General features: G+C 36.0%; 1 protein-coding gene across 3 annotated transcripts in view; it reads right to left on the reverse strand.

Moving 5' to 3' along the window:
* The window catches only part of LOC105835055 (protein gustavus), a 247775-nt gene that overhangs the window by 92396 nt on the left and 140618 nt on the right, over positions 1-14761 (reverse strand). The window contains exon 1 of one of the 3 annotated variants that reach the window (XM_036282856.1): positions 216-313. The exons of the other annotated variants lie outside the window; for them this stretch is intronic. The gene's annotated coding sequence lies outside the window, so the exon portion shown is untranslated. Of the gene's footprint in view, positions 1-215; positions 314-14761 lie in introns of those variants that run through there. 3 annotated transcript variants of the gene reach the window in all.

Below are 14761 nucleotides of genomic sequence, written 5' to 3' on the forward strand. Positions count from 1 at the left end.
ATCTCCATTTGTATCCCGTTTTAAAAAATCGATTTAAAATGTACTTTCACTTTACTCTCTGTTATACATACTTTTTATCTCGATTAATGTTTTAATGAAACTTGCTGCAAGTTTTAATTAAAGATAGTAAGTAAAATATAACAGAATAAAACATTTTATATATCAGAAATCAAATAGATAATCAGTGGATAAATAAATTTTTAAATAAGGCATACCTTGATACTAGCTCATTAAATTTGTTGATGGACCATTTAGTTTCGTGTCCTAAACGTTGACACAAACAAAAGAGCTGGATAGATGCAAACTCGCTTACCTGTAATAAAAGAGTAAAGAAACTTATGTTATTAAAATACGATAAGATATGAATTTTAATTTCAATTTATAAATCAGCTTATTTATCTGATTTCTTCTCCAAAACATGCAACTTTTATTATTATTATATCTTGATCTCGATTTCGCAGCCATATCCGATTAACAACAGATTTTCTTACACGATAACGTATCACGCATGTCGCATCATAAGTTAAAGGATCTCTGCGAGGACGCAGTCGCTATTACGTAAATTCTCTTTCACCATTAATTTCGTTATTCCTGTCTCGATATTATCGTCGACATAATCTTCGCTATATATATATTTCCGCCTTCTCGTCGGCGCATTTAAGTGACGTAGCTTTGAATTTGCGCGATGCAATTCGTATGCATCCGCACGAGTGCAATGTTTATTCGCAGGGGGGTAAGTTGTACAAGCTTATGAGTCATCCGCGCAAAGGATTGCGCTATGCGTGGGTCATACGATGACGTGACGCGATACAAAAATTCACTTAAATGCACCAGCTTTGGAAAGCTTTTATTCCTGCGTCCTGAAGAGAGGAGATAAACATGAACTTATACACAAAAATTCTCAGTACCGTCGACCATCAACTTAGTTATCATAATACATATGTCAAAATGCTTGGCATACCGATTTCCTCACAGTACTATGTAGACAAATTATCAAGACAATAGGATAAAAGTTTCGAATCTTTGATCTCGTTGTATCATTAAATTGAACTATGTAAACAGGCCATTATTCAAATTACATTTTTTTGTAGGATAAGTGAAACAAAAGTGAGAAAACCAAAAACAGAAGTAAGAGTAAAAGCAAAAGGAGAAATAGAAGTAATAGGAAAAGAAGCAGAATCAGATACAGGAATAGAAAATGAACAGAAGTAAGAGTAGAAGTGAGAGCAGAAGCAAAAGGAGAATAGCAAAAAGTCAGAAATAAGAGTAATAATAGATCACGTCAACCAACAATAAATTATCGACGCAGCTCCGTAAGTTCATAGTGTAGTTTGGTCTCACAACTTCTGGATTCCTATGTCCGTTTTAGATGTCCAGTTCTACGTGTGGATCTTCATAATATTAAGCTCAAGTAGATTTATCACCTTTGGTACAAGAAAAGAAAGCAGAACAGTTTAGTAAAACGTGACGTGGGTCACTTAAACGAAAGAACTTTTAAAGATAATTTCCATAAAATATTCAAAGACTTTGGAAAAATTCAAAATATCATTAAAAAAATGCATTTAAAAAATGATAATAGATACAGTTTCACTCTTTTTGGGTATTAAGCCTTTACAGTTTTGGACTAGAGGAATCATCGATTTTTATACAAATGTAATATAGGGATTAGATACACCACGATGACAGCGACATTAAAATATGAAAATTCAAACAATATGGTAAAGCGGGCACGAGACAATCGCGATACAATGGCGGGATACTTAATAAGACGCCAACTTGGGATATTCGGAGATTAAAGTGGGATCGGAGACTAAAGTGAGAGGTTTGTGCCGCATTGTGATGGTAAGCGCCATTGAAATGAAGCAATATTAAAAGCATGGCCAGTCGTCGTGCACTCGGTGCACACAGATCCAACGTTGTGTCTCGAACGAGCTACGAGAGGATCATCCCGTCGTCCTTTTACCCGTGCACTTTTTATTCCTGCGCCCTTTTGTACTTGCGAAACTTTTGCATCTGAACGACGAGCGAGGGAAGGAAAGGGAACGATCGCAGCGGCACCGGCGCGATCTCGCGTTAGAGCAGGACGGCAGGTACGGGAAAACAGGTCTCATTTTTCAACGAAAGGAAAGAGGGCACGACAGCAAACCCCGAAGCTTTTAGCCATTCTTTACTTAGCGTACGATTCTACGATGATAATGCGTCCTTTTTTGATTGCCTCTCGCCCTCGGCGCGATAAAAACGAATGTTCCGCTATGCAAATTAGATTCTATGCATCCAATTATCTCGAATGCTGCAGATGAATTACGGAGAGGCGCGAGCAAATTTATTTTCACGATGCGACTACGTAAGAATTACTTTACCATTCCGGAGGAGTAGCACTTATTTTATCATAAATTAATTCTGATCGCCGTGCGCATTATCAGCAAGAATTATACGTGATGTTATTTGTTCATTAATATTTATTTTCTTATTAATATAGATTATAAATTGCAAATTAAGAGAATTGCAATTTGCGAATTTATATTTATAAAATGAAAGTTTGAAAATTTGAAAAATTATGAAAAATGTTTGCATATGCATATTTATATGTATAAAATTATCTTTAGGCATTTATTTTGCCTCACTCGAATTAAGGCCAGTTTTGCAGCAATTTATCAGAATCAATATCAGGCCTTACGTTAGTCTTAAATAAATACGTTTTAACGAAGTGTTTGCGGATACTCATATTAAGAAAAAAAAAACGTGTTATTACGAGTACCATAATAATTTAGTAATTTCCCAAGTTTCTCCTTGCCTATTCACTGCACCAACCGACTGCATTTTGACCTTTTGTCATAATCGCAATTTCCAGGCTCTTGTCGCCTGGAATAAAAACAAAACACTCGAGCTCGCTATGCAAAGTGAATTGCACGGATTTTGAAACAGCTGTAAATGTCGGCGAATGGACGGTCGGACACGATGACAGTGAGATCGGAAAGCACTCGCCAATGCGCGTATGGTAATAGTATGGTCTTCGAGAAATACTGATTTACAAGTTTCGAATAAACTAAACACGCATATTTATTCAAAAAAGATTCCTTTCACATTGGTGTTTGCCACGATATTGCAAAACGTATTGTAAACAAAAATAAACTAATCCTAACAATTTTTTACTATAATATTTTCCAAATAATTAGAAAATTTAATATAAAAGTGATTTTACTAGATTTCGAAGAAATTTAGAATTTGATGTAATTTTCAAAATAATTTTCACACGAAAAATATGACTTATAGGAAAAATATGTACATTTTTATATTTTTATTTCAGTTCATATACACGGAAAAGACAATTTTACCGAAGTATCTAGAAAACTTTTAGTAGTTAGATATAATTATTTTCAGATCTATAGCCAGCTAAATTTTTGGACTTTAGCAAAATCGTTCTTTCTTTATAAATACGAATATCAAGCAGTCTGATCAACTTGAAAATGTATACAAAATTACACAAGAAAAAGCAGTATTAAGATCCAGCTATGATCGAATAAGGTTCACCTTTAATTAATAATGAATGTGTTTATTATACGATATTTTGAGGGGAAAATGTCAGTGCCTGACGTTCTACGCCAGGGTCAGATAGAGACGTTTCTTCGAGTCTCTCTGGACGTGAGACGGGATAAATGTGCGACAAGGAAAAAGTTAATGCAACGCGTATCGCGACGATGCGATTCGCTGCCCCGTCTAGACAATCTGGAAACAAACATCGCCGAGTTATTCCGGCGACGAGCGTTAAAGGTTAAGGACGTGGGTTCGATAGCCTGCAAATCTCGAAGAAATAATAATAATAATAATGATCCTAACAAGAACGCCTGTCGTCGGCGAATTTACTCGAGGACGACTGCATTATCCTCTTTCCCATTACCGGGGACTTTTTCGTCAAGTGAAAGGAAACCACCGGCGACGGTAAACACGCATCCTCGGTGTTACGCACTTCTAAAATTAAAATCGACCAGTCGTTTGTAACGATCGGTGACGAGAGCTCGGCACGGTGTTGTCCTTGAAGGCGCGTTACTTTGCGCAAACTTGAGTTTCCTTAACCTTCCCTCGGCCATTTAAGTAATCCTAACGAAAAAGTCTACCAAACGGTAAGAAAGAGATCTCGGCTCTGCTCAGAAAGAGAGCATATATATATAGAAATATAATAAGAGATAAAAATAAAAATGATTTTTCAACGAGAACCTCTCCTTGTAACACATCGCACGTCGTGCGAGTTAAAGGAAAAAAAAAAAAAGAAATAAAATCACACTATTTAATAATCGTATCTAACAATTGTATGATATTTAATTCTTGTCGTGGGATTGAAGATTGAATGATAAAGTAGCGCGATTTCTCGAGCGCGCTCGGCGTCGCGCGCACTCGTTGCTGCCGATTGACGTGTAATACGTCCGGACGGAATTTCGCGCGCGGAATTGAGACAAACTGTGAGAGACTTGCTCGACGGCCCGTGAACGCAAATCGATTCGGTGGCGACACGTTAGTAACAATCGCTAGGTAGGTCGGTCGCTCGTCGAGTTGGATTGGTGTGGCTTAAGCGCGGCGCGGCGCGGCGATTTGTTAGCGACCGATCTAACGTCAGTTTTCTAACTTTAATGGCCCGTGACGGCCCGCGCGATTACATCCAGCTCGGTTACGCTCGCACATTTCGTGCGTGGGCACCGTGACCGCCGTGAAATCGGCGCAAACGCGCCCCGACGCTATTGATTCGCCGACGAAAGCGGAAACCGATCGCGCGAGGTCCTTTGGCGTTAAAGTTCCGATTGAGCTGCCGCGGCTTTAAACCCTTAACGTTCACTGTGGGATCTGAAGGACTCCAAGAAAGTTCAGTTTTAAAAAACTTTGTATACAGCTTCTTTTTAATTAAATAACATTAAATCAACGGTCCTTTTGAAGACTTTTGTACATGCTGATACTAATAAAAAATATTTTTCTCTCATAAATAAATATTTTGTAAAAGTCGTCCGTTTTATCCCAAAATTAACCAAAATTTAATTTTCAAAATATCGTATTAAAACGGACACAATCGAATTATAATTGTCCTTAAAGTATAACATCTGAAGGATATTTCATTAAATTTTTAGCTTAAAATATCGAAAATTGTAAAAGTTATGATTTTTTTTAAAATGAAGTCCTTTTTTTTAATTTTTCGCTTCTCTAATTTTTTCTTTATACTTGACATCTAATTTCATAGAAAAAGGAAAAAAAAAACAATTGCATTAAAAAGGGTGTTCAAAGATTGTCCAGTAATTTTTTCAAGTCAAAAAATAAATACCTTCATTACAGTAAGCATTTCAATGGTTGAAATCTAAACAGCTCTATTGTGAACAAGATTTTCCATCAAGTATGAACGTTAAGAGTTAAATGTATCGGCGTCTCAAAGCGAAATCTTTTCCTGCTCCACTTTCTCTCCGTTATTTTTAACATTCGTGCAATTAGTCAGATCATCTTTCATCGGACAAATTAAGAAGATTGATTTTTACGCGAAAAAAAAAAAAGAGTTTACTAAAGTATCTAAAAATTTAACCAGAAATAGATCTAAAAATAATTTTGTCCTACCATCAAAAAATGATTATGGAGAAGCTCAAGCTGGTTGCCTGAATGTCAAAATTTTTCGCAACGTTGTTCGAGCGTCTTATATAATTACTTTGATGGGCCAACAAAATTATTTTTAGATCTGTAGCTGGCTAAACTTTTAAATATTTCTACAAAACTGTTGTTTCCGTATATTAAAATTTCATTTAATTAATTTACTTACTAGGAAATTAATTAAAAGTATTTTCTTAATTAATTAAGAAGTGATAAATAAAAAATATATTAATCAAATAAATTGATTTTGATTAATTTATTTGGTTGATATATTTTTTTATTTGTCACTTCTTAATTAATTAAGAAAAAAAAATTGTAGAGTTAAATTATGATTACCAATTTGTTTAGAATCACGAGACGGCACTGACGTTTCCGTCCTGTCGTTACGCGTCTGTGATCGAAAGTCCATGATTGCCGGCGATTTAGAAACGTGCGAGACGTTACGCCTGTCCTTGCGTCGTTAACGCACAGGTACATTCTAACTGCCGGCTATTATGCGTTTCTTTTTTTCCCCTCTTCCTCCGCGAGGTGAAGACGATCACTCTCGCGGATTAAATTTGCGCACGTGCGGCGCAAACTCTGTCGTAACACCGTATTAAACTCCCCGTAAGCTTAATACGCGATAATTTAGTTGTCTCGCCGCGCGAATTTCGTAGAATCTCGATAACGCGCGGGACGTACGGCGTACGTGGCAGTTTTATATTAAGCGTATATTATTCTTTTTTTTTTTTTAAATAAAAGCGCTCGACCTTGAGATTAAATGTGAAACGTGCAACGATCCTGCGACGTTATTAGATGTAATCTGTTCATGATAAAGAATGTTGCGTGATTTTTGCGGAATCCAGAATGAGTACAAAATTAGAAAGTTTATTCTTCACGTTTATATTAGGAATATTATTCACATTAAATAAAAATGCCACACTTTTCTACGTCCCGATTCCGTTGTTCCCTCGTGAGAAATGATAAATCGTAAATCTTGGAGCCCGACACCGATTCCGTCGATCGGGAAACCGCGCTTACGCGAAGAACGCGTGCGTATCCGTTTAATGGAAAGTCCGTGATTCTCGCGGCACACAAGACCGCCGAGACGTACGCGTGTCCTTGTGTCGTTAACACGATTTGACGTTACTCAACGCCGATATGCCGGCGTGTGAGAGAGCGTGCCTACATTATCTTGGCGACGCCAAGTAAGTCGGCGAGTCTCCGCGCGCGCTTGCAAAATCGTCGCGCTACACACCTCCGTAAAAAGCCTCGCGAAAACGTTCCTTCGCGTGAAAAATCCAGCCAATGCACGTATCCAGTCTGTGGCGGACTGTGTGTTCCGTTTTCTTTTCCTCCGCGCTGACAAAATCGCTCTTAAACGTCGGATAAAAAAAAAACCCGGCATGCAACAATCGCGATCGGCACGACAGGAGCCCCGGTGTTGTAAGAGAGCCGAGCGTAATGTGGATTGAGCATATGTTCCCTTTTGTGAAATTTAATTACAGCTTTTTTTTATTTAGCGCAGATTGAAAGGCTGGTTCTGGGACGAAACTTCGCCTTTTCGCTCGGTCATTACGCAATTGATTTGCAAATTTAAGATGTTAATTCGGAGTTTAAATGTCAAGTTTAAATGGAGAACAATTGTAACTCGTTACGAAAAAAGGGTACTGTCGGGGCAATTGCGTAAGAAAAGAACAAAAAAAAAAAACACGCTATATGAGTGCCGTGCAAATTTTGTGAAAGCCCCAGGAGAATACATTTGCGGCTCTTAGGCAAAATAGGTTTCGAAATTTTTAGCTTCGGTACAGAGAGATGTACGTGTTGAACTGTGCGTTAAACATTAAATTAGCCACCCTGATCGCGTACAGCTTTGCGAGAGTAACCTTGGATAATTTGCAATTAACGCAAAGGCAATGCGGGCAGACGGAAGGATGCGACATGGTGTGGGACCTTGAATTTGCGTGACGGTAAATTGCGCAAGACTGGGGTCTAGGCACGGCGCCAAATTTCGCGCGATGCGTTGACCGACTTTACGAAAGAACCAGATCGTGCGGGCCTTTGAAACAATGTCGAAATGCTCGTCTCTCTAAACAGATATTTTTCAAAGTAGTCGCTTTCAAACGAGCGACGTCGTAAATGATTGAGTATCCTCGGGTATTTTTGGACTTCCGGGTCGTTGAGCAATCGTGAGTGAATCAGTGAGGAAAATTCTTTTTTTCCAGCAAAAGAACGACAAAATTGGAAAACGTCGACCGTTCTGCTATCGCTAATGTAAGGATATATGGTTCACAATAAATTTTAATTCTTGGCGATGTTATGTAGAGATTAGATTTCTAATTGTTCGTATATCTTCATCGGTACAATATTTACAAAAAAAAAGCAGAAATCATAAAAAGTTTAAAATAGCTTGCAGTTAGCGCTATAATTCGTTCAAAAGAAGATAACGAGGAAAACACGACAATAAAGTGTGTTGGTCTCACGGAAATTGGACCAAGGCAAATCGAAACGAATATGCACGCGATAACAATAGTCGTAAATCAACTATCTTTGCCGAGTCACCAGATTCCCGGTTGTAGAAACTCTTGTAAAAACCGTCAGGAAAAGAGATTGTTGACTATTAGCAAAAAATGCTAATCGCATTACAGAATATCACGCGTGTTTTTGTGGGAAACGCGGGAGCGTATTTATAGGATTAACTTCATCGCCGGGAGAGACGGATTGCAGTGTCACACGCGCTGTTCAGGCCTCGCAGCCAATGAATGAGCCACGGTGCAAGGACATGGGTTGCAACAAATCGAACGTGCCCCAGACTCTCCGCTCTCTTTCTTTCCCGCCCCCTTCCCCTCAATTACGAATTAAAGCGCTCGCTGCCGCTTACTCGCGATTCGTATCAAAACTGCACACTGTGTTTACACGCCGAGAGAAAGGGTGAACGATCGAGACCAATATTTCTTCCAATATTTCTTCTTGCTAATTAATTCAAGAAAGCAATAGCACTTTCTCACCTCTGTCGGTAAAAGTGCAAGTGTTTTTTAAGCAAATACCGATAAAACGTGCTATTTTCTCGTCTTTTTCAAACGTGGTATTTAAAGAGTGATATATCTTTCAGAAAACATTTTAAAAATTTACGAAAGTGCTTACGCACGCTGAGAAAAAAATGTTGTTAATTTGACTAAAATTTTCAACTAGATTAAATTTCTTCAAGTATTTATGCAACTAACTTAAATACATAAAAAAATTTGAACTTCAATTTAAGTATTTATATATTTGACTGAAATACACAAATAGTTGAATTGAAGAAATTTAACCGAGTTGAAAAATTTAGTCAAACTGACAACTTTTTTTTCTCAGTGCAATTTTTGAGAATTGTTTCATTTTATTTAAATAATATCGCATGCCATCAAATCCTACATTCTTTTGACAATCGGATAGTGGAATCGATTCAATTTCCCGAATCTAACTTTTGTCTCTTATACCGATATAAAAAGCTCATTTCTTTTATTGTATTTGTATTATTAAACGAGAAAGTATCAACGGTTATTTGAAAAGTTTCTTAGTAGCGTGAGAACTCAGAAACGCAGAGCACTTGTCCTTACACCTTTCACGTCGTCGATTGAAATGACCGGTATTAATTACCTGTCTTACGTTACGCGATTTTGCCATACGTTCTACTGCTACGGATTTGTCTCGAGCGCATAGTGTTCGTTTCCATGGTGAAGAGAATTAAAAACTCTATTAGCGCAGAACAGATGACAGATGAGGGATCGTAGAAGCTTTTGTATGCTCCAAATCCAAAAAAAGAACACAAAAGAAAAATAAATAATATAAAAATATTATACATATTATATTATATTATAGAAGTATTATGTATATTATATAATATTATGGAAATATTATATATATATATGTATATTATGTAAGACATATTACATATTACAAATTAATACTACGCGAATGCATGATAATCGGAATACGATAATATACAAATAAAAGTGTAACAAAATAATTAGAAACTGGTTTGAATAATTTTAACGATTAAGTATAATTATATGTTATTATTACTCATGAATACTCATAATACATATAAAAATCAACAAGACGCTTACTAATCTATAAACACCTTTCGTAATGAAAGGGTTCCCAGGTAGACGCAAACTTTCGAGCCGTGGCGACATGGACTTGTCGACTATGTCAAAACGTGATATCGAGATCGTGTACCAATCGCCTACGACCCGCGCGTTCGACGACCGGTAAACGGAAGGTGTGTACGCCAATTGGCTAGTTAAGTATGCGACGTGGCATGATTGGCGGTTTGGTATTTAGGAAAGGCCAGTCGACCAATGTCACAACTCGTTTGAAAGGAGCTAGAATCCATAAAGCGCAGGTGAACAGACCCGCGATCATTCCTCTCTATTGCCGATCTCTTGGATCAAACGCGAACAAAAGGTTGACGATTGCAAAGCGGCTGATTGTCCCGTGAAGGTCTGCCGCAAATCTCGATCGATGATCGTAGGAAGATCATCGGCGATTGCGACGCATTTTTTCTTGGTAAAAACGCGAAAGAGCAACGCGGTGGAATTGTTTCGACATTAAGAGGAATGTCGCAATTACCGAATATATAACGATGCAGAGCCAAGACACTATTGACTTTTTGTAAGGATTTAGTATTACATAATTAATTAGAATATAAAACATTATTAATAACATGTAAAATACGAAAAATTTTTTAATTATTTTGAAGAAATCTGTAAAGCATATCTGAATAAACCAATTATTCTCTCGGATAATTTAAAACGCTTTTTTTAAATGTCTTAAAGGGTTATTCTAAGTACTTGTTCTTAACATAATTTCTTTGAACAAATAAGAACATCAATTAAAATAATATAAACTTTAATCTAGTTGTATATAACAAATTTATTTTTTAGTATTAATTTTTATAATACTTTTATAAAATAATCTACTTTATAAAAAATCCTAAAGTGTATATTTCAAAATTAAAATTAAATATTATAAGAACAAATTTTTAAGATTAATAAGTTTCTTCATAAATGTTTAGATATAAGGACATCGATCACATTGTTCGGTCATGTTCCGTTTACCTTACTACAAATTTGGAACTTGTCTCAGGCGGCGTTTAATAATTTTGTTAGCGCAATTAAATATGAAAGAAGTGGAATACTTTTGCTGATTTATTTCGATCTGACGACGAAAGATTTTCTTGACCTACATTTCGACCTAATTTTAATCAAAGACAAATTCGCTAGTTACACGAGTACAATATCATTTACGTCGTCATTCATTTATACGCAAACATAACTGACCCTCCTCACGCTCATGAAACGAAGCACTTTGTGGCGAGGAGAGCCCGAAGGTGAGACGGAATTAATCGCTTTGACGATTCTCAGACGAGAACGACGGACGATACCCCCACGAGGCGGAGACAGTTAACCGCGTTTCCCATGAACCTTCTCCCGCTCTCAACCCTATCCGGAACTTTACCCCGTCGCGAGCGGTTCGGAGACGGGCGGTTTTTGGATGGAACCGGTTCGACCGGTTCTCGAAGAAAAGCCCCGGGGCCCTCTCCGCAAGCGCATTGCCCCTGCCCTCCCCCTTCTTTCTGCTGAACAGCGAAAGGTAACTTTTGTTTCGACGAGGTCACATATTTAGATGAAGAATCAAGGCAGAGGCTCTACGGCGACAGAGTTTTGACTCTTTGAGATGCAGTTGATATACTCCTTGCCAATTGGTACGATGTAATAAACGAAATTTTAAAAAATATTCCAGGAAACAACGTAAAAAATCTGTATTTTCTCTTCTCTTTTTTGTGCAATTTAAAATTAATTATTTTTAATTGCATATTTTATTTCTATTTTTTAAATAAACATTTTAAAAAATAATTTTTAAATTATGAGCGTGGTTCTAAATAAATAGACAATTATAAGTAAGAATAGATTATTACAAGTAAAGCAATAAAATTTTGTTATTTGTAATTTTAGCTAATTTTAAAAAAGTTTAATAAAATAATTCAATCAAGTACTAATTTTTATTGTTTTTTTCAATTCTGAGAAAGTTAAAGCAGCCCTTAAGTAATTAATTTTTTCGGTCGAGTTAATTACTTTTCGTTTTTTCGATTTGTATTTTACATGTTAAGTTAGTTTTCTAAACTCTTGATGTCTTACCATTTTTATTACTTAATATCTACAGATAATAGAGAGAGAGAGAGAGAGAGAGAGAGAGAGAGAGACTTTAAAATAAAAATTACACATTAGTATATTTGAATCTAACCAGTTATTCTATAGTAATTAATTATATCCGCGCAAGTCGCGGATGCAAATTGTGCGATATTGTCGTGACACAGGCTCATAAAGATAAACAACCTTATTTGCAATTTTCAATAAATCATAATTCAACGCCAGGTAGAAGTTTCTAGCGAGAAATTATCATTGCCGATGCGATTGCTTCATTTAAAAACGAGATAATGTAAAAACGAGATAAGTTGCTAGAAAATTTATTCAAAAGTTAATCAATACAATTATTAAATTGTATTATTTATAAAAAATAATTTCATTTCATATTAAAAATATTTTTGTATAAAAATATGTTTATGTTTAAGCTGTGCAATATAGTAATTAAAAATAAGAGATTAATAAAATTACAATAAGAAAATATTGGTAATTTTTTAAATTTCAGTGGAAATGTGAGAAGTAAAAGACCAAATACGAGAAGTGTAAAGAAGAAACGTAAAATCGTTTTAAAGATGTTTTGGCTACAATTACAAAACTAAAGTCGAAATTTAGAAATTGCAAGCTTCTTAGATTTATTTTTTTCTGAATTAACGGACAAAAATTTTAATCGTAAATATTCAAATTTATCTAAAACTAACTAAAAAAAAAAAAAAAAAAAAATAAAAAAAATTATTCATAATAACTTATGCAGCGAAAATAACTTTATTTTGCTACAGTTTTAAGTAAATAACTTTTAAACAAGTAAGAGCATAGAAATAAACTTTTGCACGAATATTTGTTAGTTCTATTAGTGTATGTATAACATTTAATTCGTTATGCTTCTTTTTCATTAAATTTATAAATAAATAATAAGGATAAATAATAAATTGCAATAAATTAAGAGTAAACAAACAAATAAACTAATTCAATTAAATAAACTTTTAAAGTAATAAGAAATTATATTTAAATTTTACAAAAATATCCAAAAACGTAATCATAATAAAACAATATTTAAATACAAAAATTTTTTTGTAATACTTTGGTAATATTTTGAAATGTAACACATACGTCCTTAATGTCCAGTATCGTGCATATCGTTAGTTCGAAGGTTATGCGCGCGCTGGATGTTCATGGGAAAACGAAGCCAAACATAGAAAAATTCACGGACGAGGTTAATGAATTTTCCACCAACTTTCAGCTGAACCAAAAGTACCACGACCGCGCTTGCGTGATAACGACGCCTTCCTCGAAGGAAACTAGGACATCGTAGAAATTGCAAAGTTGGTCCTTGCATCGCGTGCAGGTGCACGAAACGCTTTTCCATGTTCTGCCTGTTTACTCCATTGTTGCCTTGAAAGCGAGCAAGATCGAGCGGAAGAAGGGTTTAAAAAAAAAACCATTTAAACATTATATTACTGCTACGTTGTGGAAAAAGTCATTTTCGTCGGCTTTAAGATCGTAAAAATGGAAGTAAAACACTTCTCGGTGCAATTAGAGCGTTTTACACAAGATATTATGTATTGACTGTATTTTCATGGATCGATAAGCAACTCCGGAAGAGTTACGAGGCCGAAAATGTGGAGATTGATTTCTAGCGTGAGAACATAGACAAACGCTGTACCACAAATGACAAATTGAAACATCAATACAATAAAATTTAACACTTTTCTCTGTCTTATTTCTTGTTACGCTTATTTTCTTTAATTTCCTTCATGTTTTCTTTCCAATTCACCCTATTATCTATATCAACAGTTACTGTACCGTCAGATGTTATTATTAGATCATTGGCTTTTATGCTTTTTGCTAAAGAAGAGGAAATAACACACTCGGCAGGACTATTATTGTTTTCGTACTATAACTGTTTTTGCGCAGTCCGCCATGTAGCTACGTAAATGTTGGCGAATGTATTTTGTGTACATTTTACTTGATTTGAATAATAAAAAATAAAATATATAAAATTGTTTAATAAAACTCTTTCTTGTAAAATAATATAGCGATACTTTTGCTGGCGTAAAATCCTGATATTTAGTTTTTAGATAATGTACGTACTTTACAATATCTCTGTTATTATTGTTTTGAGAGAAAAGAACTTCCGGAATTACGAGACACTGAGGAAAACAAAGCGTTTTATAAGTCGCGAGATCAATTGACAGAGATCTTGAATGAAGAGAACAGTTTTTACATTCTCCTATCTGTTGTCTTGACAGTTATTCTTCCGGCGGAACTCGAGTTTTGTTTCCCGATAAAACTAGCACTCAATTACACTTCCCTTAATTACAGTCAAGATTCTTCGACGGCGAATGGAGGTCGATTGTGGTACTTGTGATGTCACCGTGCAGTCATTACCGTCGTTATTATTCCACCAGGCGCTCTATATTGCTTCTCGGGTTTAATAACGTCTGCGGCAGGAGTACATCCTATTTCTCGTTTCGCTCGTAGCAGCGGGGACCAGGATTAATTAACCGTCGTAAGTTGTGTCCAATAATCGCTCGCTATCTCGCAGTCATTTCATCATGACGACGTTATTTTTTGAGGTAAAAAAGCACTTTCAGCACGGTGAAAGGTTGCTAAAGGTTATACTTTAAACGATTTTATTACGTAAGTTACAGCGGCATTGTAACGCATACTCGCATGCGACATAACACGCTTGTAAATCTCTTTTACATTGCAATAAGGGCAGGGGGACAAGATTACGCTCACGCACGGTTTACATACTGCACACACGAGGAGACCTTTAAGGGAGTTTCCCTTAAAGGGGCTTGTACGGAGGTAAAGGCCCCTCAGGTAGTGGCGGAAGGATGAGAATACTATCAAGAGGGACAACTTGACCATGATGCACGGAGGGTGTTGAGACGAGCGAAGGGCGATATAAGGGCGGCCAGCATTGTCTGTTCGTCGACAAAAGCTGCTCTTGTACTTAAGTACAACCGTCCCTC

This window comes from Monomorium pharaonis, chromosome 2 (assembly GCF_013373865.1).
Source record: "Monomorium pharaonis isolate MP-MQ-018 chromosome 2, ASM1337386v2, whole genome shotgun sequence".
In the NCBI taxonomy this organism is placed as follows: domain Eukaryota; kingdom Metazoa; phylum Arthropoda; class Insecta; order Hymenoptera; family Formicidae; genus Monomorium; species Monomorium pharaonis.